Below are 25,984 nucleotides of genomic sequence, written 5' to 3' on the forward strand. Positions count from 1 at the left end.
AGAGGAGAGCACAGGCAACACCCTTTTTGAACTCGGCCCTAGTAACTTCTTGCAAGATACATCCACGAAGGCAAAAGAAACAAAAGCAAAAATGAACTATTGGGACTTCATCAAGATAAGAAGCTTTTGCACAGCAAGGGATCCAGTCAAGAAAACTAAAAGACAACCTACAGAATGGGAGAAGATATTTGCAAATGACGTATCAGATAAAGGGCTAGTTTCTAAGATCTATAAAGAACTTATTAAACTCAACACCAAATAAACAAACAATCCAGTCATGAAATGGGCAAATGACATGAACAGAAATCTCACAGAGGAAGACATAGACATGGCCAACATGCACATGAGAAAATGCTCCTCATCACTTGCCATCAGGGAAATACAAATCCAAACCACAATGAGATACCACCTCACACCAGTGAGAATGGGGAAAAGTAACAAGGCAGGAAACTACAAATGTTGGAGAGGATGCGGAGAAAAGGGAACCCTCTTACACTGTTGGTGGGAATGTGAACTGGTGCAGCCACTCTGGAAAACTCTGTGGAGGTTCCTCAAAGAGTTAAAAATAGACCTGCCCTACGACCCAGCAATTGCACTGCTGGGGATTTACCCCAAAGATACAGATGCAGTGAAACGCCGGGACACCTGCACCCCGATATTTAGAGCAGCAATGTCCACAATAGCCAAACTGTGGAAGGAGCCTTGGTGTCCAACGAAAGATGAATGGATAAAGAAGATGTGGTTTGTGTATACAATGGAATATTACTCAGCCATTAGAAATGACAAATACCCACCATTTGCTTCCACGTGGATGGAACTGGAGGGTATTATGCTGAGTGAAATAAGTCAATTGGAGAAGGACAAACATTATATGGTCTCATTCATTTGGGGAATATAAATAATAGTGAAAGGGAATAGAAGGGAAGGGAGAAGAAATGGGTAGGAAATATCAGAAAGGGAGACAGAACATGAAGACTCCTAACTCTGGGAAACGAACTAGGGGTGCTGGAAGGGGAGGAGGGCGGGGGGTGGAGGTGAATGGGAGACGGGCACTGAGGGGGGCACTTGACGGGATGAGCACTGGGTGTTATTCTGTATGTTGGCAAATTGAACACCAATAAAAATAAATTTATTATTAAAAAAAATAATTCTGCTACATTTTTATCAATTTGGAGATTATACCTTAATTATCAAAATAGGTATCAACTTACATAGAATTTTTTAGAAAGATTATATTTTCAATTTTTCATACCTTATAAATTATATAGATTGGCACTGTAAAATTTTTAAACTTTTTTTTCAGGGTAGTTAGTGGTAGACAGGAAATAATAGGTAAGAAAGAAAGGAGGCAGAGATGTCTTCAAGTGTGTTTCTTGACTCCAATGTCAACTCATCTTTCCTGTCTCAACGGTCATTTTTGGCAGCTATATCCCTTCTTGGAGTTTCAATTATCAAATATATATACGTGATATAAAAATGAATAATATATATTATTATATCATATATATGTAACATATATATGAGGAATATGTATTACTCATTTTAATATATCACATATATATTACATTTTAAAATATGTTTCCTAGACCTCCATGTCCATCTATCTGCTGAGCATCCACAATGACATCCATCAAATTATTTGCCATCTCCTTGTAATAAAGCTCTTCTCAACCCTATAAATCTAACTAAATATAAATTCTCTTCAAAATGTAATCAATTCATTCATTCATTCATTCATTCATTCAATGAATACTTGTTGAGTGCTTAATATGCATTTAGTCTTATTCTGACCAGAAAGACATAAGTGGTGAGCAAAACAGAAAAAAAAAAAAAAAAAAAAAAAAAGAAAAAAAGTCCTCATAGGACTTCAAATCTAGTGGCAAAAGACAAAATATAAGGGTATAAATAAATTAAATATTGTTGAATATATTTGTAAGTACAGTCAAGAAAATAAAACAGAGAAGAGAGAAAAGAGTGTAGAAGGGACTGCAAGATGAGAAAATCTTCATTGGCATGTGTACAAAATCTGAAATGGACAAAGGAATAAATAATTTGAATTTCCTAAAAAAAAAAATCCAGGCAGATGTGTAATTTCAAAGGCCCTGCCTGACATAAAGACATTCTAGGAGAGTTTGAGTTAAAGCAAGGGGTTATTGTGGGTGGATTAGAAATAATTAAGGAGTAATTAATAGGAAATGAAGTCAAAGAAGTAACACAGGTCAGAATTTGGAGTCCCATTGGACTATTCAGTGAGTTTTACTCTGAGTGACATGGAAAACCACAGGAGGTTTTTGAGCAGAGAAGTGACAAGAATTGACATAAGACTTAAAATTATAATTCAGAGGGATCCCTGGGTGGCGCAGTGGTTTGGCACCTGCCTTTGGCCCAGGGTGTGATCCTAGAGACCCAGGATCGAATCCCATGTCGGGCTCCCAGTGCATGGAGCCTGCTTCTCCCTCTGCCTATGTCTCTGCCTCTCTCTCTCTCTCTCTCTCAATCTCTGTGACTATCATAAATAAATAAAAAAAATTTAAAAAAATTATAATTCAGAGAAATCATAATTCTGAGCTTTTTGGAAATAAGATTTAAAGAAGGAGAGAAGTTATAATGTTTTCAATAAGGAAAGGTGTGGAATTTGAAAGTAAAGTTGATTCAAGGATGATTGCAAAATATTTGATAGAGGAGAGTGTGAGGAGAGAGTTGTCATTTACTAAAATGGAGGAATTATGAAAAAAGCAGGTTTGACATGAAATACCGAAATACCATTTTGGTTTAGAAATGTTACATTTGAGAGCCTATCAGAATTACAAGAATAAGTATATCCTTATTATATATTATAAGTATATATTAGTATACTAAGTATATATTAGTATATATTAGTGCAGACTTAAGGGAATATATATTCCTAAGTATATATTAGTGCAGACTTAAGGGAAAAATCAAAGTTGGGCATAAAATTTAGGATGCACTGGTATATGGATAAAATAAAGAATAAATCTGTGGTCTAACTGACAAGATTAATGTGTGGAGGGTATGTAGAAAAAAAGGATTAAGGACTAATTCTGGGGATCCTACAGTATAAAATATAGGAAAGGTAGGGAAGAACCAGCAAAGAAAACAGAACAGTAGTTGCCAGAGAAGAGAGAGAGACAAAACAGAGAGTCTGGTAAAATGAGAACTGGAAATTGGCTTTGGATTTAGCAATATGGAGGTCATTTTTATCCTTGACAAAAACGTTTTATTGAGAAGTGGATGCGAAGAACTCATAAGAATCAGTTCATGAGTGATTGAGTGAAAAAAAAAATAGAGCAAGTATAGATAACAACTCTTTGGAGAAGTCTGTTTTTCTTTCTTGAATGAGCAGAGAAATGAATCAGTAGGTGAGATTAATAATGTTTATCTAATAATTAAGAAGTTAGGACGCACCTAAATATATAAAGCAAATATTAAAATATCTAAAGGGAGAAATAGCAATATAATGAAAGTAGCGGGCTTTAGTACCTCAGTTACATCAATGTTTAGATCATCCAGACAAAATCAACAAGAAAACATCATCCTTAAACACCATGTTAGACCAGATGGGCTTGAGACTACAAATATATGCATATTCATGTTTGCAGATAAAAGGATATTTTATAAGAAAAATCCTAGACACTACCAAAATATATTAGAACTAATAGGCAAATTCTATAAAATCGCAGGATACAAAATCAATATACATAAATCTGCTATGTTTCTATACACGTTAGTAGTTCATTATTAGATGAACTATCACAAAGGGAATTTAAGAAAATAATTTCATTTACATTTGACTCAAAAATAATAAAATACCTAGGAATACATGTGACCAATGACCTGTACATTAGACACCAAAAAGCACCAATGGAAAGAAATTAAAGACACAAATACATGGAAAGATATTCTATGCTCATGAATTAGAAGAATTAATACTGACAAAATGTCCATGGGGCACCTGGATGGCTCAGTGGGTTAAGTGTCTGCCTTCAGCTTAGGGTCCTGGGATTAAGCCCTGCATCAGGCTCCCTCCTCAGCAGGGAGTCTGTTTCTCCCTCTCCCTCTGTTCGTCCCTTCACTTGTGTTTACTCTTGTGTGTGCTCTTTCTCTCGAAGTAAATAAGATATTTAAAAAAATGTGTCCATGCTTCCCAAAGCAATATTGTTATCCCTATCAAAGATCCAATAGTTTTTTTGATAAAAATGAAACAAACAATCCTAAAATTTGTATGGAACCACAAAAAATCCCAAATAGACAAAACAATTTTGAGAAAGAACAAAACTAAAGGTATCACACTCTCTGATTTCAAACTCTATTACAAAGATGTAGTAATCAAATATGAACACTTGTGTATTGTTGGTACAGATGTAAATTGTTTCAGACACTATGGAAAACAGTATGAAGCATCCTCAAAAATTAAAAAAATAGGACTTCCATATGATTCAGCATTTCTACTTCTGGGTATTGAAGCCAAGAAAACAAAAACATTAATTCAAAATGATACATGCACCTCCACATTCAATGCAGCATTATTTATAATAGCCACGATGTAGAAGCAGCATTAGTGTCCATTGATGAATGAATGAATAAAGGAATGTGACACACACACACACACACACATATACACACGGAAATATTATTCAGCCATGAAAAAGAATGAAATTTTTCCATTTGTGACAACACTGATGGACACTGAAGGCAGTATGCTTAAGTGAAATAAGTTAGACAAAGAATATGGAATAATAAAAACAAGCAAGCTCATAGATAGAGAGACTAGATTTGTGGTTGCCAGAGACAGGGACAAAATAGAGGAAAGTCATCAAAAGTTATATACACTTCCAGGTATAAAATAAATAAGTCATGGGGATTTATGTACAATATAGTGACTATAGTTAATACTGTCTTGCATATTTGAAAGTTGCTAATGGAGCAATTCTTAAAAATTCACATCATGAGAAAAAAACCTGTAACTATGCATAGTGACAGATGTTACCTAGATTTATTCTGGTGGTCATTTCACAGCATATACAAATAGCAAATCATTATGTTATACATCTGAAATATAATGCCAATTATACCTCAATTTTTTTTAAAAAAACCCATTTTACTGACTTCATAACTTCATAAAAATTAACAGAATTTTAATTCATGCTTTATTATATATATTTTTTAAACTATGTAAAGTAAAATTGTCAACTGTCCTTGCTTGTACACTTGCTCTGTTTCTTCTGCAACAATGTCTAGCAAACTCAATATGGCTGAGATACAGAAATTTGGTAAGTCAAAACTGAAGGCAGATAGACAAAAAATATCTGTCATCTGTTTCAGGACTTAACTATGTCACTCCAGTGCCATGTGGCCTCTATCACTTATCATTAGAAATCATCTGTTATCCTTATGAGTGATCCCAAGTACTGCTGGAATCATTCTCTTGCTGCTTTCAAGATTCTCTATTTAGGCTTTTAAAAGTTCAATTACAAAGTTTCTTTCTCCTTGGGCTTATCATACTTAGAAGTTTACCAAACTTCTGGAATTTGGAGGTTAATGTTTTTCATATTTGAGAAGTTTTCAGTTGTTTTATTTCTTCAAATAATCATTATGCCCTTTTTTCCCCTGCTTTCCTTGGATTCCCATTATGTACATGATTGATGCTGTCATACATGTAACTTTCTGAGGATCTGTTCATTTTTACTCATTTGTTCATTTTCCGTTCCCTAGACAGGATAATCTCAATTGACCTAATGAGATTGACATGTATTGAACTCATTCTCTGTTCAAAAGCTCAAATCTTTTGTTTAATATCTCCAGGGAATATTTTACTTGTTATTCCACTTTTATACTATAAAATTTGATTTGATTCTCTTTATTATCTCTATATCTTTATTAACATTCTCCATTTCATGAGACATGTCATACTTTTAATTCTTTGAGCATGGCTTCTGTTAGCCCTTTGAACATAAACATGGTAGATGAAAAAGTAAATTCTGATAATTTTGACTGCTTTTTCATTGTTTTTTCAGAGAAGTGCCATTTTAGAATCCCTTATTTTGCCAACCTGGAAGTCCCACCCACATTTACATTTGATTTTATAAGATTCCTTTAGGCACAGTGATTTGCAAATTTTATGTGGTTTGGATTATTGATTTATTATTTATCTTGGTTTCCTGTCTTCTGTTACAAGGCTTGGTGAATAAAAATAAAAACTCATTTAATTGTCAATCCATATTAATCTGTTTACTTTCAAAGGCTTACATACTTCTAGGATCTTGATGTAATAGTGTCTTACTTAATATCTTGTGTCATTTTTTATGTTAAAAAAATAAGATACTGACATATGTTAATATCCTATTTATACCTTTTCTCTAATATTAAGTTATTTAGTGAATGGCAGTATACCAAACAGTGTCTTGATACCCAGAACCATAAATTTGAAAAAGATGAACTGATGCACTTAAGAAACTCAAATGAGACAATTTAACCAGTTGATCCTAATGCAAATGTAAAAGACTCTAAACAAAATATGTAATTATTCTGAACAATTCTATGGTACCTCTTTTCATAATAAAATAATTAATTTTTCAGGTCAAAATTTGATTTTTCCCATTTTCAAATGCTTTCATGATTATTGTAATTTTTGCAGCTATTTCTATATTATAAGAAGATAAAGTACCTGGTTATTATACTCTATTTTAAGTTACTTTACCTCCTTGGAAAATGCTCTCAACTGTATATTCTTAAAATTTTGATTTTCAAAATGTGTTTACTTACATCAATAAAATAAAAATGTAATTACATTTCTTCTGTAATGGTGACCTTTGGCAAAAAGGAAAAAAAAATATATCATATCATAGACATTTCCCCTCAACAATTACTTATTTTAGAGGCAGTTAATATGTTTGTTTTACCTTAAAAATGTCAATTAAAATTTATAGTTTAGCAAGTTAAAAAATGTTTTGGACTCCTAATACACATGAGCAAATGAAATTCAATATCCCTACAGAGAAAATAGAGGACTTGAAAAATAAATTATGTATAAAAAAACATCTCAGTGAGAAATAAAAATAGTTCAGAATCTTCAGTGATTCCCAGTTCAGAAGTTCTTTTAAAAGTAGGAGCATATGCTGCCTAGATATCTTCTTTATCGCATATTTCTTTTCCTAATCCAATTAATAGTTTGAAATAACATGTCTGATAAAACAAAGGGTAACGTAAATTATATACACACGCACATAAAACCTACTTCAATACCCTCCTCCCCGCAATTTGCTTACTGATGCTTCAGTTTATTTTACAGTATGAAACACTACAAAACATGAATAGATGCAGGACCTGCACTAATAAATAGGTGTCCCTGCTGTATCCTCATTTTTTCTTTAGTCCATCCTCTAAACAGCTGATGCTGTCAACAATTTACAGCGAAAGGAAGAGGATCTTAGAATTTTATAAAATCTTTGACTCCAGATGCCTAAAAATGTCATAAATTGTGAAAAGCAGGATGGAAAGATGATACTTCATTTCCAATACAGAGGAAATCCTTCATCCCAAATACCTACCCAGGTTTGTGAATATTAAACTTCCTCATCTATGAAACCTCAGTGCTAAATATGGATTCGCATAAATTGCCAGTCATTCTCCAAAAGACAAACTAACACATCATTAATTCTTTAGTAGGCATCTTTGACAATGAGCATACAGAATGTTCCATCTATTGTGTCTTATATTCAATCCTTACCATCAAAACCACAGAACATGTTGTTCCTAGAGCACTCTGTTAAGGCAGGAATTTTATCCACAATTTATAATGAGGAAATGAAGATATATAGAGATTAGCTGAAAGTGGCATTACTGGAAGTCAATCTTTGATTTCTTATTTAAGTTCTACTGTACCTAATATTTGTGAAAAAATATCTCATGGTAGCATAGAGTCTCTGAGACTATGGAGATTGGGAGCAGGAAATGGTTTCAGGGAAAAAAAAAAGACTTCAATGACCAAATCAATGTAAATATGTTTCTATACTCTGCACTGTTCCACTAAATAGAAAAGCAATTGCTTTTTTTCCTTTTCTTACTGTACTGTGCATAAAAGCTTTACTTTGGCTTCCAGATCTCAAATTAAGTAACTTGGGATTAATATGCTGTATACTTAGGAAATAGCTAGGAAAAATTTTAAGTGTTTCTTTTTGAAATAATTGTTATGAATTTCAATGAATAAATCTTCATTAATTTTTTTTGAAGACAACCTGTTTTGAAGTCAGAAGATTGTCTGGCTATATTATATCAAATTACAATTTTAAAATTACATGTACATAAATATAAAAACAAGATATTAGAAGTGGTAAAAAAAAATATATATATGGTTAGAAAATTCAGTAGGAATGACTATAAGAATATGTTAGTAATCCTTGATATATTAGTGTGTATAACATCAGATGTAAGCCACCTTTTTAAAGTTCCTAATAGTAATAAAATGAGATTTTTGGTAAACTGTCAAATAGCTGCAATACTTGCTCCTGACTTCAACTGGGAGCCATTCCCTTGTTCTACTAGGAAACTTCTGAGAAGTTTAATGATGATTTGGAAAACAGATGGCAAATTTATTAAGCTTCTGAGTAATGAAGTGAGAATTTATGAGTTTCTCTTTTCAGAGAAAAAAAAAGTATAATGGGCTTTTGCATTATGACATTGTTCTCAGGTAGCCACAAACAATAACAGAACAAAAAACAAAAACAAAAAACAAAGTAAATTCCCCAACTCCCAGGTAAATCCACATGACTTTTTTCAGTATCTCTGAGACCTTTTCACAACCAAAAACTTAAATACTATGTAGAACTTTTAATTCTGTCATACATATGGTAACTCAATCATGTCCTCCTAACAAACAATATTACTTATTTAATAAGCACTGGTAGTAATGCATTTGCCTTGAAACTGGGAATATACAATATAATATTAAGTTAAAGCACATTTTATTGCTTTATTATTTATTGTATATGACAAGATATGAGTCTACTGTCTAAACCATTTAATCACTTTATAAAAACCATTTTCAAAAGAAAAGACACACTTAAACAGCTTCCATATTTAACCATTTGTTTTCTGTCCCGTACTTTAAATGCTGGGTGACTTTTTTTATTTCTTTGTAGTTTTATTGGGATATCTTTGGTATATAAAATTGTATGCTTTTAGGTATATATTGTGAAAAGAGTGTCAAAATCAAGCTAATTAACATATCACTTCTACATAGCTACCATTGTGTTGGGGGGGAAGAGGAGAAATTTAAGTATACAATATAGTGTTGTTGACTATTATCAATCACTTTATGTATTAGACCTATATTCACATCATACAACTGAAATTTTATACTCTTTGACCAACATCTCATTTCCCTGACCCTAAGCCTCTGACAATCATCATTCTATTTCTGCCTCAGGGTTGACTATTGTAGATGCCACGTGTATTATTTTGTGTGTGTGTGTGTGTCTTGCTTATTTTACTTAGCATAATGTATGTGGGTATAGTATTTTTTTATCCATTCATCTGTCAATGGACAATAAGGTTTGCTCCATATCTTTGATATTATGAATAATGCTGCAATGAACATGAGACTGCAGATGTATTTTCAAGATAAAGACTTCATTTCACTTAGAAATATACCTAGGATTGGGATTGCTGGATAATATGATAATCTTATTTAATTTTTTTGAGAAATGTCCATAGTGTTTTCCATATTGGCTATCCCAATTAGATTGCCCCCAGCAGTGCACAAGGGTTGCCGTTTCTCCACATTCTTGCCAACATTGTTATCTTTTGCTTCTTCTTGATAATAGCCATTCTAATAGGTGTGAGGTCATGTCTCATTATGATTTTGATTTAGATTTCCCTAATGATTAGTGATGTTGAGTATCTTTTCATACAACTGTTAGTCATTTAAATTTCTTCTTTTGAGAAGTGTCTGTTAGTACCTCTGCCCATTTATAAATAGAGTTATTTGTATTTTTGGTATTGAGCTGTATGAGTTCCTTATATATTTTGGATATTAATTCACTATTAGATATATTCTTTGCAAATGATTTTCCCTTTTGTAGATTGCCTTTCATTTTCTTGATTATTTTCTTGGCTGTACAGAAGCCTTCTAGCTTGATGTGGTCCCCCCTTGTCTATCTTGGCTTTTGTTGCCTATATTTTTGATGTCCTATCCAAAAACTGTTTACCAAGACTGATGTCAAGAAGTTCTTCGTTTAGGTTTTCTTTCAGTAGTTTTATGGTTTCAGGTCTTACATTTAAGTCTTTAATCCTCTGTGTTACTTTTTATGTATGCTGTGAGATAGTGATGCAACTTTATTCATTTGCATGTATCTAGTTTTCCCAGCATCACTTCTTGAAGAATGTATCCTTACATTGTGTGCCTTTGGAACCCTTGTCAATGAGCAGGTGTGTATATATATATAAATATTTGTAAGTTTCTTTTATTTTAATAAAGATTTTATTTATTTATTCATGAGAGACACAGAAGAGAGAGATAGGCAGAGACACAGACAGAGGGAGAAGTAGGCTCCATGTAGGGAGCCTGACGTGGAACTCGATGCTGGGTCTCCAGAATCAGGCCCTGGGCTGAAGGTGGAGCTAAAACACTGAGCCACCCAGGCTGCCCGAGCAGTAGATTATAAATGTGTAGGTTTGTTTCTGGAATCTGTATTCTATTCATTGATATATATGTTTATATTTACCAGCACCATACTGTTTTGGTTACTATAGCTTTGTAATATAATTTGATGTTAGGAAATGTGATACTATAGCATTCTTTTTACTTAAGATTGCTTTGGCTACTTGGGGTCTTGTGAATCCATATAAATTTAAGATTTTTTATATTTTTTTAAAAAATATCATTGTGATTTTGATAGGTATTGCGTTGAATCCACAGATCACTTTGAGTAATATAAATATTTTAACAATATTAATTATTCCATTTCATAAACATGGGGTGTCTATCCATTTATTTGTGTCTTTTAGAACTTTGATCAATGTTTTAGAAATTTCAGTATACAATCTTTCATCTCTTTAATTTAATTCCTAAGTAATGTATTCTTTTTGTTTTTATTGTTAATAGATTTGTTTTCCTAATTCCTCTTTCAGATAAGTTGTTAGTGTATATTTATGATACTGACTTTTTTTAAAGATTTTATTTGTTTATTTAAGAGACAGAGAGCTAGCACTAGCACAAGTAGAGAGAGGCAGAGGGAGAAGCAGACTCACCACTGAGCAGGGAGCATGATGCAAAGGCTCAATCAACTGAGCCACCCAGGTGTATCTATGTCAGACTTTTATGTCGTTTTTATATTACACAAATTCACTGAATTTATAGGTTTAGTGATTTTTTGTGTGTGTTTTCAGGTTTTTTATGCATATTATCATGTCATCTGCAAACAGAAATAATTTTACTTCTTTGATTCTAATTTAGATGTCTTTTATTTCCTGTCCTTGCCTAATTGCCTGGCTAGCACTTTCAGTACTTTGAATAGCAAGTGGTATAAGCGGGAGTCCTTGCCTCATTCCAGATCTTAGAAGAAATGCTTTCAGTTTTTCCATATTCACTATGATGTTAGCTGTGGGTTTTAATAAAATCATTTTGAGAATGTTTCCTCCTCAATTTTGTAAAAGAGTTTAAAAAGGGTCAATATTAAGTCTTCTTTGAATGTGTGTCAGTATTCTCCTATGTATCCTTTTGATCCTGGGTTTTTTCTTTGTTGGGAGGTTTTTGATCACTAATTCAATCTCCTTGTTTGTTATTGCCATAATAATAGCCATATCCATAACAAAATTTTCACTGTTGAATTTTTGTTATGTTTCTGTCATTATTTCATTGGAGTTATGAAAGGTGATAAACTAAGAATCAGACTTACTAGGACATTGTATTTCTTTAGATGTGGCATTAATGGACTTTAAAATTTATAGTCCTACTTTTAGGATGGTGAAATAGATATATGTTTCCATTTATCCTAAGTGTAATAAAAAGCTCTGGAGGTAAAACAAACAACAGGACATTCCAAAAGAGGAGGAGAGGGCAGATAGGCTAGCAATCCAGAGACCTAAGGAACTGAGGACTAGTACCATGGTAAGTACTCTGAGTTTTTGTTTTTGCATCATACATTCCAAACAAGAGAGTGGACAGCTTTAAACCCAGAAACACCAGTGATTACAGGCAAAACAAACAAATGAAAAAAACAAAAACCCAAAGCAAACAAACAAACAAAAACAACAAATATCTGTTCTCTCTAGCTGTATAACCTGAAAAAGGGCAGTCTAGCCAGCCAGAAAATGTGGTCCATTAATTATTCTACTTTGGACAAATGCTACAGAAAAACTGTCCTTACTCGCATTCCCACCAGCAAAGATCTAGACTCCTACTCTTGCCAAGCCATAATGAGGTTATAAACTGGGCCATAAAGAAATCGTCAACTAATTAAAAAAAAAAAAAAGTGAAATCATAGACTATGTTCTCTGAGCAAGTAAATCAGACCAGAAATCAATTCTAGAAAGATAAAAGAAAATCCCAAAATACATAGAAACTAAATATTACACTTCTAAAAAAATTACATTGATCAAAGAAGAAACCTTGATTCAAGGAAATTAAAAACAGAAATGCATTAAAATAGAAATGCAATTTATCAAGATGCCTGGGTGGCTCAGCAGTTGAGCCTCTGCCTTTGGCTCAGGGGGTGGTCCTGGGGTTGAGGGATCAGGTCCCACATCAGGCTCCTTTAGAGGAGCCTGCTTCTCCTTCTGTCAGTATTTCTGCCTCTCTCTCTCTCTCTCTGTGTCTCTCATGAATAAATAAATAAAATAAAAGTAAAAAGAAATGCAATTTATAAAAAATTATGGAATGCAGTAAATGCTGTGATAAGAAGGAAATTATAGAATTAGATATTTGTATTAGAAATAAGGAAGTGTCAAATCAATGATCTTTGTGAAATTAGAAAAATAAGAGCAACATAAGATCAAAGCAACCAGAAAAAAGCAAATTAATAGAACTAAGAGTAGAATTTACAGAATTGATTATAGAACTCTCAGAAAAAATCAATGAGAAAATAATTTTGGTTCTTTGTAATTTTTCTAGGAAGACTAACAAAAGAGAACAGGCATGATTTAATCACAGGAATGAAAGAGGTATATCTTTATAAAATCTACAGAGTTCAAAGTGAAATACTGAAATAAGGTGAAACAAAGAAATAAGAATTATGAAAATACTATAAGAAAGTCTACAAACATAAATTTGACAATTTTGGTAGAATTGACCAAATCCTTGAAAAGTAAAAATTACCACAACCCATTTGAGAATAACAGATCATAAAAATCTCAAAAAGGAAATCTCCTGGCCCAGATATTTCCACTGGAGAATTCTACCAAGACTTTAAAGAATAATCAACAATTCTACATGTATCTTCCAGAAAATAGAAGAGAAGGAAACATTCCAAATTCATTTTATAAGATAGTTTTGTCCTGATACAAAACCCAGTATAAAAACAAACAAAAACACCAAATAACTTTAAAAATCAATATCTCTTATGAACATAAGAGCAAAAATACTTAAAAATCTACAAATGTGATTCATCAACATATGTAAAGAATTACACATCATTATCAGTAAGGTTTATTCTAGGAATGTAAGATTGATTCAACCTTTCAAAATCAATTACTATATCCCAGCATATTAATAAGCTAAAAACATTACATGATCATATTAATTGATACCCATTCACAATGAAAAATTTCAGAAAAATAGAAACAGAGGAGAACTCAACCTGAGGGGGAAAAAAAAATAAAGCCCTAAGCTAGTATCATACTTAATGGTGAAAGACTAAATGCTTTCCCTTAAAATAAGGAAAGCAGAGAATGTCCACAGTTACCACTCATATTAATATAGTATTTAAATTTGTAGCTAATACAATAGGCAAAAAAATGAAAGCAATGTGATACAGATCAGAAGAAAATATCTTTCTTTAATTTGCATGTCTTAATGATCTATGTAGATAAATCTAAAGAATCTTAAAAACAAAAACAAAAAACATGTAGAACTAGTAGGTATATTTATGCTGGAATCAGGATACAACGTAAGTGTGAAAACATTAATTATATTTCTATATTGTAACATTAATAATCGAAAAACAAAATTTTGAAAAACAACACCAATTATAGTCCCTTAAAAAATGATTTTGCTAAATGTAAATCTAATGACACATGCCTGGAATTTGTTCAATGAAAAGTACACACTGCAGAATCATTAAATAAAAAAGATAAGAAATAGGAAAGTAATTTTCACTGCTTTAAGAAATCAATATAGTATGTCAATTCTTTTCAGATTTATATATGTTTTATACCATCCTTATCAAAATACTAGTGAGTTTATTCATAGATACAGATAAGGCAATTATAAAATGTCTATGGAAAGACAAAGGGACTAGAATAGCTAAAGCAATTGTGAAAAATGAGAATAAAATAGAAGGAATCACTTTTCTTGATTTCAAGTATTATTATACAGTTAATGTATTCAGGATCATAAGATATTCACAAAGAGGTACATAAACCAAGAAACAACACCATACAAGTATGACCAACTGATTTTTGACAAAGCTGTATAAGCAATCCAATTGAGGAAAAATAGTCTTTACAACAAATGTTGCTGAAAAATTGGGTATCTATAGACAAAACATTGAAAATCAGTTAAACCTCACAGCTTACAGGAAAGAAAATGAACTCAGATGTATCATATATTTAAATGGCAAGACTATATAACTTGTTTTTAAGACTTGTTTATTTATTTTTAGAGAGAGAGAGAGTGAAGGAGAGTGTGTGCATATGGAGGAGGGGCAGAGGGAGAGAGAAAGATAAACAGTAGCAGACTCCCTACTCAGGCTGGAGCCCCATGTGGGCTCACTCTCCTAGCCCTAAAATCCCCACCCCAGTGGAAACTAAGAGTCAGATACTTAACTGACCATGTCACCCAGGTGCTCCTAGCCTATAATAAAATTTGAAGATAGCATAGGGGAAAAATCTTTGAAACCTGGGATGTGTTGAAGAATTCTTGACATGACATCAAAAGCATAATATATGAAAGAAATAATTTACAAATGGGGTTTATAAAAATTTTAAAACTTTCTCTGCAAGATAACATTTAAGATGAAGGATCTTTGGAAGAAAATATTTGCAAACAACATATCTAATAAAGCCTCATATATAGAAAAGTAATCACAATTCCAAATGCTGGTGAGGATGAAGAGAAACTGGATTCCTCATACACTGCTATTAGAAATGTAAAACATTACAGCCACTCTTCAACATTTCCCATACCCCTGAACAACTGTGCTCCTGCACATCCCAGAGAAATTAAATCTCACACTATTGTTCATAACAGCTTTATTTGCAATAACTAAACACTGGAAACAAGCAAATGTCCTTCAACAGGTAAATGGTTAAACAAATGCAGATATCCATATCATGGAATACTATTCTGCAACAAAAAAGAATAAGCTATTGATAAACACAGCAATTTGGACAGATCTCAAGGGCATTATGCTGAGTGAAAAAAGTCAATCTCAAAATGTCACATACCGCATGCTTTAATTTATATAATCTCAAAATGACAAAATTATAGAAATAAAAAGCAGATTAGTCGTTTCTAGGATTTAGAAATGGTAGAAGTGAGAGATGCATCAACATAATGAAGGAAGTCCTGTATCTTGACCATGGAAATGGTTCTACAAATGCATATCTGTTACCATATTGCACAAATGTCAAATTCCTATTTTTTACATCATACTACAGCTACATAAGACTTAACTATTGGGTGAAACAGGATGAAGAGTGTATAGAGTATTTCTGTATCATCTTTATAGCTTCTTGGAATTTATATTCCACAATGAAAGGGTTTGGTAATGGCTATACTACTATTTGAATGTGTAGTAATAGTTTTATAATACTAAGCAATAAATCTGCATGAAAAAACTTCAGTGCTTTATACCTTCTGTCTAAGAATAAACATCTTTTCTGCTAAAATGCCTAGCAGTGTCTGCTTACACCCTCAATCACTCATCACTGTGTGAAATCAGAAACACTCAAATAAACATAAATCTTGATTATGCACTATCTATAACTGTGGTCTTCTGAGAATCAGTAGAGTTTGATTTTTGTTAAATTATTATATTTTTTCATGTGCATTTCAAATGCAATTTTCTATAAGCATGTTGTTTTCAAGGAAAAATGCCAATATTTTTTCCAGTTTGTGTTCTTATCACTTTAGAAGACATGAAAGATGAGTTTGATTAGTAGTCCAAGAATCAAGAAACAGTATTTTTTCTCACTTTGTAGGTTATGTTTTAGCTTTTGAGGGTCTCTTGACACACAAAATTCTTAATTTTAATGAAATAAAAAATACACATATACACACACATCATGGACAGGTGTTTGGAATCCCATCTAATCTGGATACTTTGCATTTTCATAAAATTTTAAGATTAGCTTGTCAATTTCCATGATAAAAGCAGCTGGATTTTGTGATTGGGTTTTTATTGAATGTGTTGTCTAATTTAGGAAGAAATGTTTTTTTTCACAATATTGCATTTCAAATAATGAATATAAGCCATCTTTCCCTTTATTCAAATCTTTTAAATTTCTTGTAACAATATTATATTATTTTCAGTATACAAGTTTGAACTTTTTTTTTTTTTAAAGATCTTATTGATTTATTCATGAGAGACACAGAGAGAGAGGCAGAGACACAGGCACAGGGAGAAGCAGGCTCCCTGCAGGGAACCCAATGTGGGACTCCATCCCTGAGCTGAAGGCAGACGCTCAACTGCTGAGCCACCAGGTATCTCGGTTTGAGCTTCTTTTGATTATATTTTCCTATTTCATTAATTTAGATGTTATTATAAATAGAATTGGTTTTTTTAAGTTCATGGCTAGTATATATAAATAGAATTGATATTTGTATGTTGGGTTTGTATAGTGCAACATTGCTGAAATCATTAGTGAAAATATTCAGAGTGTTCTGTGTTTAATCTCAATATACAAGATTAACGTGTATGCACTGAGGTAGTTTTATTTCTTTTTATTGCCTAATTGTCCTGGTGAGACCATTTGGCACAATGTTGAGTAGGAGTGGTAAGAGCAGACTTCTTTGTTTACCAGAAAAACATTTATTCCTACCATTTCTTTCTTTACCAGAAAAACATTTATTCCTATCATTACATATGATGCTCACAGATACTCTTTATTAGATTGAAGAATTTTCCTTCTCTTCCTACATTGAGTGTTTTTATTATGAAAGGATTTTGGGCTTGTGAAATTTCTGTATTTCTGTACTTACTCAGACAATACATGTATTTTAAATTCTACTAATATGGTATATCACACTGATTGATTTGGGTTTCATAAATCAATCATGTATTCTTGTAATAAATCCAACTTGGTCACAGCTTTTATAATTCTTTTAAAACATTGCTGGATTTCATTTGTATTAGTATTAATAATATTAATACTATAATATTTTGTATAATAAAGTTGTTAGTATTTTGTTCATTAGTAAAGTCATTTTCTTTATGGGAAGTCCTCAAATTATTAATTCAATCTCTACTTCCAGGGTATCTAACCAATTTATTATTTCTCCTAGAGTCACACTTCATGTTCTGTGTCTTTCTATAAATTTCATCCTTTCATCTAAGTTATCTAGTTGGTTGGTATAAAGTTGCTTCTGTATTTTTTTTTAATCTCTTTCACCAGGAATGATGTCCTTTCTTTCATTCATGATTTTAGCAAGCTGAGTCTTTTCTTTAAAAAAAAAAAAAAAAAGATTTTATTTATTTATTCATGAGAGACACAGAGATAGAGGCAGAGAACAGGCAGAGGGAGAATCAGGCCCTGTGCAGGAATTTAGTTTTATCTATTTCTTTACATGAAAATTTAGCATGCTGATTTGAGTCTTTCTTTTTTAATATACACATTTATAGATATGAATTTTCCTCGATCATTGACCTATCTGCATTTCATAAATTTTAAGATTGTTTTTGTTTTCATTTCTCTCAAAATATTTTCTAATATCTCTTGTAATTTAACCTTAGACTCACAGACAGTTTAAGAGTTTTCCTTTTCTCCATCACATACATTCGATTTTCATTATTTGTGGATTCTGTATTTGCAAATTTACCTACTTGTTAACATTTATTTTTAATTCCAAAACCACTATTCATGGTGTTTTCATAGTCTTTGTGGATATATATTTGGCAGTGAAAAATTTTAGTAACACACCATGCACTTTCCCAGCAGAGGTCAAACAAGGTGATACTCCTTGTTTCAGCTCTCATACTGTAAAATGTGTACAAAAAAGTATTTTCTTTTCAGTATATTTATTAGGAGCCCCTGGGTGGTTCAGTTGGTTAAGTGTCTGCCTTCATCTCAGGTCATGATCCCAGGGTCCTGAGATCAAGCTCACATACTTCTCCCTCTTCCTCTGCCCCTCACCCCCTACTCATTTTTTTTTTTTTTCGCTTGCTCTGCTCTTTCTTTTTTCTCTCTCTCAAATGAATAAATTTTAAACATCTTTTTAAGGAAGAACATTGTAATATACTTAAAGATAAAATACATATGTTGGATAAGCTTTGTCTAGAGATGAGTTATAGTGCTCCTGACTGTGAATTCAATGTTAAAGACTCTACAGTAATATTAAATAAGTTGTCTTTAAACAAAAACTCACATAAAACAAAGTTATACATTAATTAATTAATGAAAATGCTGTGACTTGCAGGAACTCAGCCCTGTATTTCCTCTGGGAGCAATATTTCAGTATTTGCTGAATTCCTGTTCATGATGACTTTGTAGAACATAAATATCACAAATAACAAGAATCAACTGCATTTATGAAGTTCCCCAATTTTTTTTTTTTAAGATTTTATTTATTTATTCGTAGAGATGCAGAGAGAGAGAGAGAGAGAGAGAGGAAGAGACATAGGCAGAGGGAGAAGCAGGCTCCACGCAGAGAGCCTGACGCGGGACTCGATCCAGGGTCTCCAGATCATGCCCGGGGCTGCAGGCGGCACTAAACCACTGTGCCACCGGGGCTGCCCAAAGTTCCCCAATTTCTTCTGTTCTTTATTGTAATTTAATCTCATACTTAATGGAAAATATATTTTATATTATTTTAATCCTTTTGGAGGTATGAGATTTTTGTATGTCATAGCATCAGGTCTATCCTGAAAAACATTCTATAAGTACTTGAAAAAAAATGTATTCTGCTACTCTTGGGTGGAATGTCCTATAGATGTCTGCTCAAATTAACTGTTTTCTTGTTTTTCAAGTATTCTCTTTATTCATTTATCTTCTTCCCAGTTGTTCCATCCATAATTATAAATGAGATGTTGAAGTTTCCTATAATTTTTGTCTACATCTCCCTTCAATTTTATGTGCTTTTGCTTCGTGCTTTTGAACTAATATTATTAGGCACATGTATATCTACAATTCCTATGTTTTTTCTGACAAATTCACTTTTTCATCACTATAAAATGTCCTTTTTTTCTCAATTAACAACTATTGTTTTCCTCAATTAATAATTATTGTTTGAAGTCTATTTTGTCTGATATTTATGTAGCTATTTAGTTCTGTTTTATTATTGCTTCTATGGTATATATGTGGCATATTTTTTTATAATCTGTGAATATAAATCGTGCCTCTTATAAACAGCATTTAATTGAACAATGTTTCTTTTTCAATCTCTACCTTAAATCTCTACCTTATAGACAGCATTTAATTGAACAATGTTTTTTTTCAATCTCTATTTAAACTTTTTACATCTAAAGCAATTCACTGTAAAAGGAGGATTTTCATCTGCCATTTTACTTATTTTTCTCCTGTTTATTAGGTCTTTTGTTCCTCTGTTTTTTGATTCCTGCTTTCTTTTGTCTTAAACAGAAATTCTCTAATGCAGATTTTTAATTCCTTTTGCTTCTTTTATTACATAATTTTATTTTGTCAATGATTTCTGTTGGGATTAGTACTAATATCTTAATTTAAATCAATCTAGTTCTTATTAATACTAATTCAATTTCTATTACTTAGAAGAAATTTTGCTCCAACTACAGCCTCTGTTCACTTCCCCTTTTAATATTTTTGTCATGCAAATTACATAGTTATACATTTCAAGTACATCAATACAATTTTATAATTATTGCTTCACACAATTGTCTTCTTACAGTCTTTTTTCAATACTTTGAAGATATTATCTCACTGCCTACTAGTTTCTAATAATAAATCAACTGTTAGTATTATTATTATTATTATTTACATCTGTTAGTATTATTGATGATCCCATGTATGTGATACTTCCTTTTCTTCTGCTGCTTTCAAGATCTTCTCTTTGCCTTTGATCTTCATGATACTGACTATGGTAAGTCTGAATATAGTTCTCTTTGAATCTATTCTACTTAGAGTATGATTTTTTTTTTTAGTATAGTTGATGGTTGACAAACAGTGTGACATTAGTTTCAGGTGTTTAACATGGTGATTCAACAAGTCTGTACATTATGCTAAACTCACCACAAGTGTAGCTACCATCTGTTACCATACAATGTTATTAAAATATCATTAGCTATATTCCCTAGGCCATATCTTTTATTCTCATGACTTATTCATTCCATTACTAGAAACTTGTATCTCTTACTTCCCTTCACATATTTTGCCCACTGAATTACTGAATGTGTAGATTACTTTTTTATCTATTTTGAGTTTTCAACTATTATTTCTTCTAATATATTTCTGTCTCTTTCTATTTGTCTTTTAACTCACTTATTGAATTCTCTTTATATGTATGCAGGTATGTTTGCCAGCATGCCACAGGTTTCTGAGATCCTGGTCATTTTTCACTACTCTTTGCCATTTTTCTGTTGCTCTGATAGGATAATGTCTATTGGCTTATATTCAAGATTATTGATTCTTTCTTCTGCCAACTCAAATCTTACTCAGTCCCATTAGTAAATGTTTCATCTCAGTTAATAAGTATGTCAACTACAGATACTCTATTTTTTATATAACCTCTCTATTGTTACTTTCTATTTGATTAAGACACCATTGTCATATTTTCCTTTAACTCTTTAGACATTGCTTTCTTTAGTAATTTAAACATATTCATTATATCTGATTTAGTCTTTTTCTGGGGCACCTGGGTGGCTCAATGGTTGATTATCTGCCTTTGGCTCAGAGCATGATTCCAAGGTCCTAGGATGGAGTCCCACTTTGGGCTCCTTGCAGGGAACCTGCTTCTCCCTCTGCCTGTGTCTCTGCCTCTCTTTCTGTGTCTCTTACGAGTAAATAAATAAAAATTTAAATAAAGCCTTTTACTACTGAATCCAAAATCTGAACCCCATTCAAGACATAATCTGTTTGTTGGTATTTATCCTGTTTATTGTACATACTTTTCTGCTTTGATGGAAACTATATATTTTAGATAATATCTTGTAACAACTTTGGTTTTAGATTCTGCCACTTTCTAGAGGTTTACTGTTGGTGTTTTGTTGTTGTTGATTTTCTTATTGCTCTTTCTTTGTTTGGCACTGTTTTGCATTAATTCTATAGAATTTGTATTCCCTGTAGTGTGTTGATAACTAAGTTCTCTGTTAGTTTGTTTTACCTTTTTTCTATTTTTTCTTTTTAAATTTTTAAGCCTAGCTGCCCCTTGGTCACATCTGGGTCAGCCAACTTATGTGTTACCTATAAGTCTGTTATTCTTTACCAAGGAAATCTGCACATGAAGGCACATGTTCCAATTTCAGGACATTTCCAAAACAAAATTAACTAATCTCCTGCCTGTGTGTGGTCTCCAGTTCAGAGTTAAGCAACTGGTGCCTTTTCCTTTCTTGGGCATGCACATATCCCCACAAATCTCCAAGAATCAGAGTTTTTCCTAAATTGACAATCATTTCCTGGTTTTCTAAGAGATTTTCTTTTAAATTCCAGGCCAGGCTTTAGTTTGTTCCACTTAAAACTTAAAGCTTAGGTAGTCAAGATGTTGCCAGCAGTTTGCCAGTACTCTAGTTATGTCCTGGGGTAGATCCCCTCTTCTCTTTTTTCCCCTCCCCTTGCTGAGCTAAGCTCTGAGTCACATAGCCACCACAATAAGAATAGAGAATTCTCAGGAAGCTGCAAAGTAAACCAAATTACTGACTCTGCTCTGGATGAGGTCAGACCTTTCAATTTTCTGCAATGATACTGGCTTTTGTCTATAAAGCCACTGTCTGGGAAGGGAGGAGTATTTGAATATTTTTAAATTAAAACTTTAAGATGAACCCCATTATGTTACTGAATGGGGTCCAGTAGTTTCTCTTGCAGAGATAATTCTCCGTTCATTCTGTAATTTTGGTTATTTTTCATTCTTGTCAATTTGGCTAACTTTTAGGGTGCTTGAAAACAGATGCTTGGTTTCGATTGCTTTGCAGGCATTTCCACTGTTTTTGAGGGAGGGTAAGTTCACGGAGACCATCTATCCACTATTCCACAAGACACTCCCCTCTGGATCATTTATATTTTTGATGTACCCTTGGATTTTGAAAGTTTTGGAGTGTGATTTATTGATTTACTGATTTTTTTTTAACTAATCAGAACTCAGTTTCCCTTTTACTCTGAAAGTGGAAGTACATATTCAATTTTAGGGAATTTTGGGGGTAAATTTTCTATTTTTCTCTCTCCTTTATTTACCCTTTTCTACTCATCTTGAATGCTAGTTGTTCCAGTAGTGGATTCATACAACTATCTTTCATCTTATATTTTCCATATTTTATGCTACTGCATTTTGAGAGAATCTTTAGCTATAATTTCCAGCTTTAGCTGTTTCTATTCTGCTATAGAGTTTTTCTTTTTTTTTTTTTTTTTTTTTTTTTGGAGTTTTTCTTTTAAATGTGATATTCACATTTCATAAAACTCACTATTCTAGTTCATAAGAACTAGTTTTTAAAAATTACTTGCAAGTCTTTCTAAGCATTCTGAGGGGATTAATATATATCCTGTTTTAGGGTACTTGTCTTGGATGGTTGCTGAGGATGAGATATTAACCCCTTATAAACCCCTATTATCTCTACCTCAACAAAAGCTCATGGGAAAGGAGGGATTGACTAGCCCATGAAATCAAAGAGAGTTTCCAAATAATCATCCTGACAATTGAACCAGTGTTCATTCTCACTCCCTACTCATTCATATTGTATACATGGAAAACCTCTTGAGTGGGAATAATTTAATTGAACCATTTTTGGGTTATGGGTTCTTCTGTGCATTGATTCCATCTTTTTACTTTTAGGCTGATGGCAAAAATTCCCTTTCTACTTTTTCTCTACCTGTAACTTTCTGCCAATTTTAGGATATTTATGAACGTGTAACAGAAGTATGTTGGTATTCTCGTCTCCTGAGAAGAGCACACATGCTCTTATTATTACAAAAACCTTCATCTTGCACTGGAGTATTCTTAGCCTGAACTTAGATAACTCACCCTAGATAACAAAGATCATATTTATATGTGGAAGCCAGAGTTTGTTAACTACTAAGCTCATATTCTTACTACTATAGGACAATGACTTGTATAAAAATTAGGTAATGGTAAGGATCACATAAAGATAAACTGCATTATAGGCTTTTAAAAATTTTAATTGATATTTGTTTAGTTTTGCTTTATTTACTTAAACGTAGGACAAGTGAAGTAATAACTTATTTTCTTCATATCTTTATTCACCAATGTGTCCTTTATGTTTAACTTAAAAGTAAATTTTTCACACAACATTAATGATTATAAAGAAAATATTCAGAAATTGTTCTCAAAAATCACAAAAGTTTTACAGTGTACTTATAAAAGTGCATGGAGATCTCTTGACACACAGCTTTCCAAATATTTCTCAAAACACTATGAGTAGAAATTGTCATTTTGATCTCTTTTATGTTGATCTAAGCCATAAGAAGGCCGATCTTTCTAGGTAAGATAAAATTTTCTTCAAATAACATGGAATTTTATGTCATTGATTATTTTTGAAGCTATGTCATTTCTTCTCTATTATAAGAATGTTTAAACAAATGATGTGAGAAATCAGATAAAATTCTATTTTTACTAAATATTTATAAACTATCAGTCATATCAAATTGTTTCATGCTTTAGCTCTCTGCTAATTTGTCAAAATTGTATATATACAACTTACTTTATAAAATGAAATACTTTTAAAAATCTATGGACTAAAATATAATGCTTTCACTTGCTGAGGAATTTTGGTATTTTACTAAAATTATTTTTCAGTAGTTATAATTATTTATTATTTATTTAGATTATGCAATTAAAAGTATACAACTGTCAACTATCAAAAACAACTATAAATTTGAGGAACTGTCCAAAAACAATGAATGAGGAATTTGGAATTAGAGGGACAAAGACAACATCCCACAAACACATTTTGAGAATTACTTAATATCATGCTGATGTCTGTGATTACTTCAAAATGTGTCAAGATGGATTGAGGTACAGAGAAAGGGATGGATACATAGATATGTGATAAAGAAGTATAGAGGAATGTGAATTATAGAGTTTAGTGTGTAGAGGGCATTTACTGTAAATTACTTAAAGTATACTGTATGCTTGAAATTTTTCATAATAAAATGTTGAGAAAAGTGCTTACAATCTCAACTGTTAAACAATGATCTAGTGTAATTTAAAAAATTATCTTGCTCCCAGGCAAGCATTAGTCTAGGCCTTAGGAATATGATGTTGTAAGACATATATTTTGTGCTTAAAAGTTCTTAATCCAGTGAAGGAAGACTGCTAGTGAACAATTTCCATGCAGGATGGTTATCAATATTACGGTATACAAAAACTTAGAAGAGTTATATAATATACAAAGATGTTCCTGTCCCTGTTTTGGGGACACCTATATTTAGGGAGAAGGCAGTGATGGAAATGTAGAATTGAAAATTCATTATTATTATTATTTTAGAATTGAAAATTATGAAGTAAGTTAGATAAAAGGAGTGGGTGAAATGATGATGCTATATGTCTAAATTGATGGGAGACAAATATAAAGCAAGACCACATGTAACACCAATGCTTTAGAGAAATGCATCAGGAAAAGAACCAGCAGAAAGGGATTATATCCACAGTTCCCTCTTTAAACAACCACAGGCAGAGGTAGTCAGGCAAGTCCAAAGATAAACCTAAGACAAAAATGGAGTATACACAGAGAAATTCAAACAAAAAGCTATGGAGAAAGGTTATGGGACAAGCATGAACAGAAATATAAGGTAAAAAAAAAAGTCAACTTGTTAAAAGAATGAGAGGCTCTGATGTAGATTTAAAGCAGTGTTATAGGAGATGTGTATAGGATGTCAGAGAAGGCCATTCCTTGGAAGGATTTGACTCAGACTAATCTCAACACCTGAATTTAATAAGTATTGGAATGTAATAGAATTATGCTAATTTTAGTCCAGAGTTGGAAAATTATATATGGGTTTGCATTTCCATACAATTAATTTTCCACTTTGGTGTTTATTATTTATCCTTTCTTCCACACTGGAATAATATTTATAGTTTATTCTACCCTAAACATTATTATTGTGAATTTCATTGTAGAATAATTAATTTAAATTCTGAATATATACAAATATATGTATTAATAAAAATAAAGGTAGTGAAACTTTCTGATGAGTTTAAAGCAACATAGTTAATATATTTCAGAATATTGAAAATATTTGCATGAGCAAAGCAAAAAATTCATTCTTTTAACCATTTTATTAACATAAAATAACATGAGGAAAACATCAATTGGTTTAAAGAATATTTTTCTTCAGGAATTTGTGTTCATATCCAAAGAGGATATAGATAATAGCAAAATACACTCAGAATTTTTATTTTAAATTATTATTTAAAATGTGAAAAGACCAAGAAAGTGACTGTTTCAATTCTCAG

The 25,984-nt window shown here is 32.1% G+C and overlaps 1 protein-coding gene across 4 annotated transcripts in view; it reads right to left on the bottom strand.

The window, feature by feature from the left end:
- The window catches only part of SNTG1 (syntrophin gamma 1), an 814,835-nt gene that overhangs the window by 7,952 nt on the left and 780,899 nt on the right, over positions 1–25,984 (bottom strand). The window lies entirely within an intron of this gene.

This window comes from Canis lupus, chromosome 28 (genome assembly GCF_048164855.1).
Source record: "Canis lupus baileyi chromosome 28, mCanLup2.hap1, whole genome shotgun sequence".
NCBI lineage: Eukaryota > Metazoa > Chordata > Mammalia > Carnivora > Canidae > Canis > Canis lupus.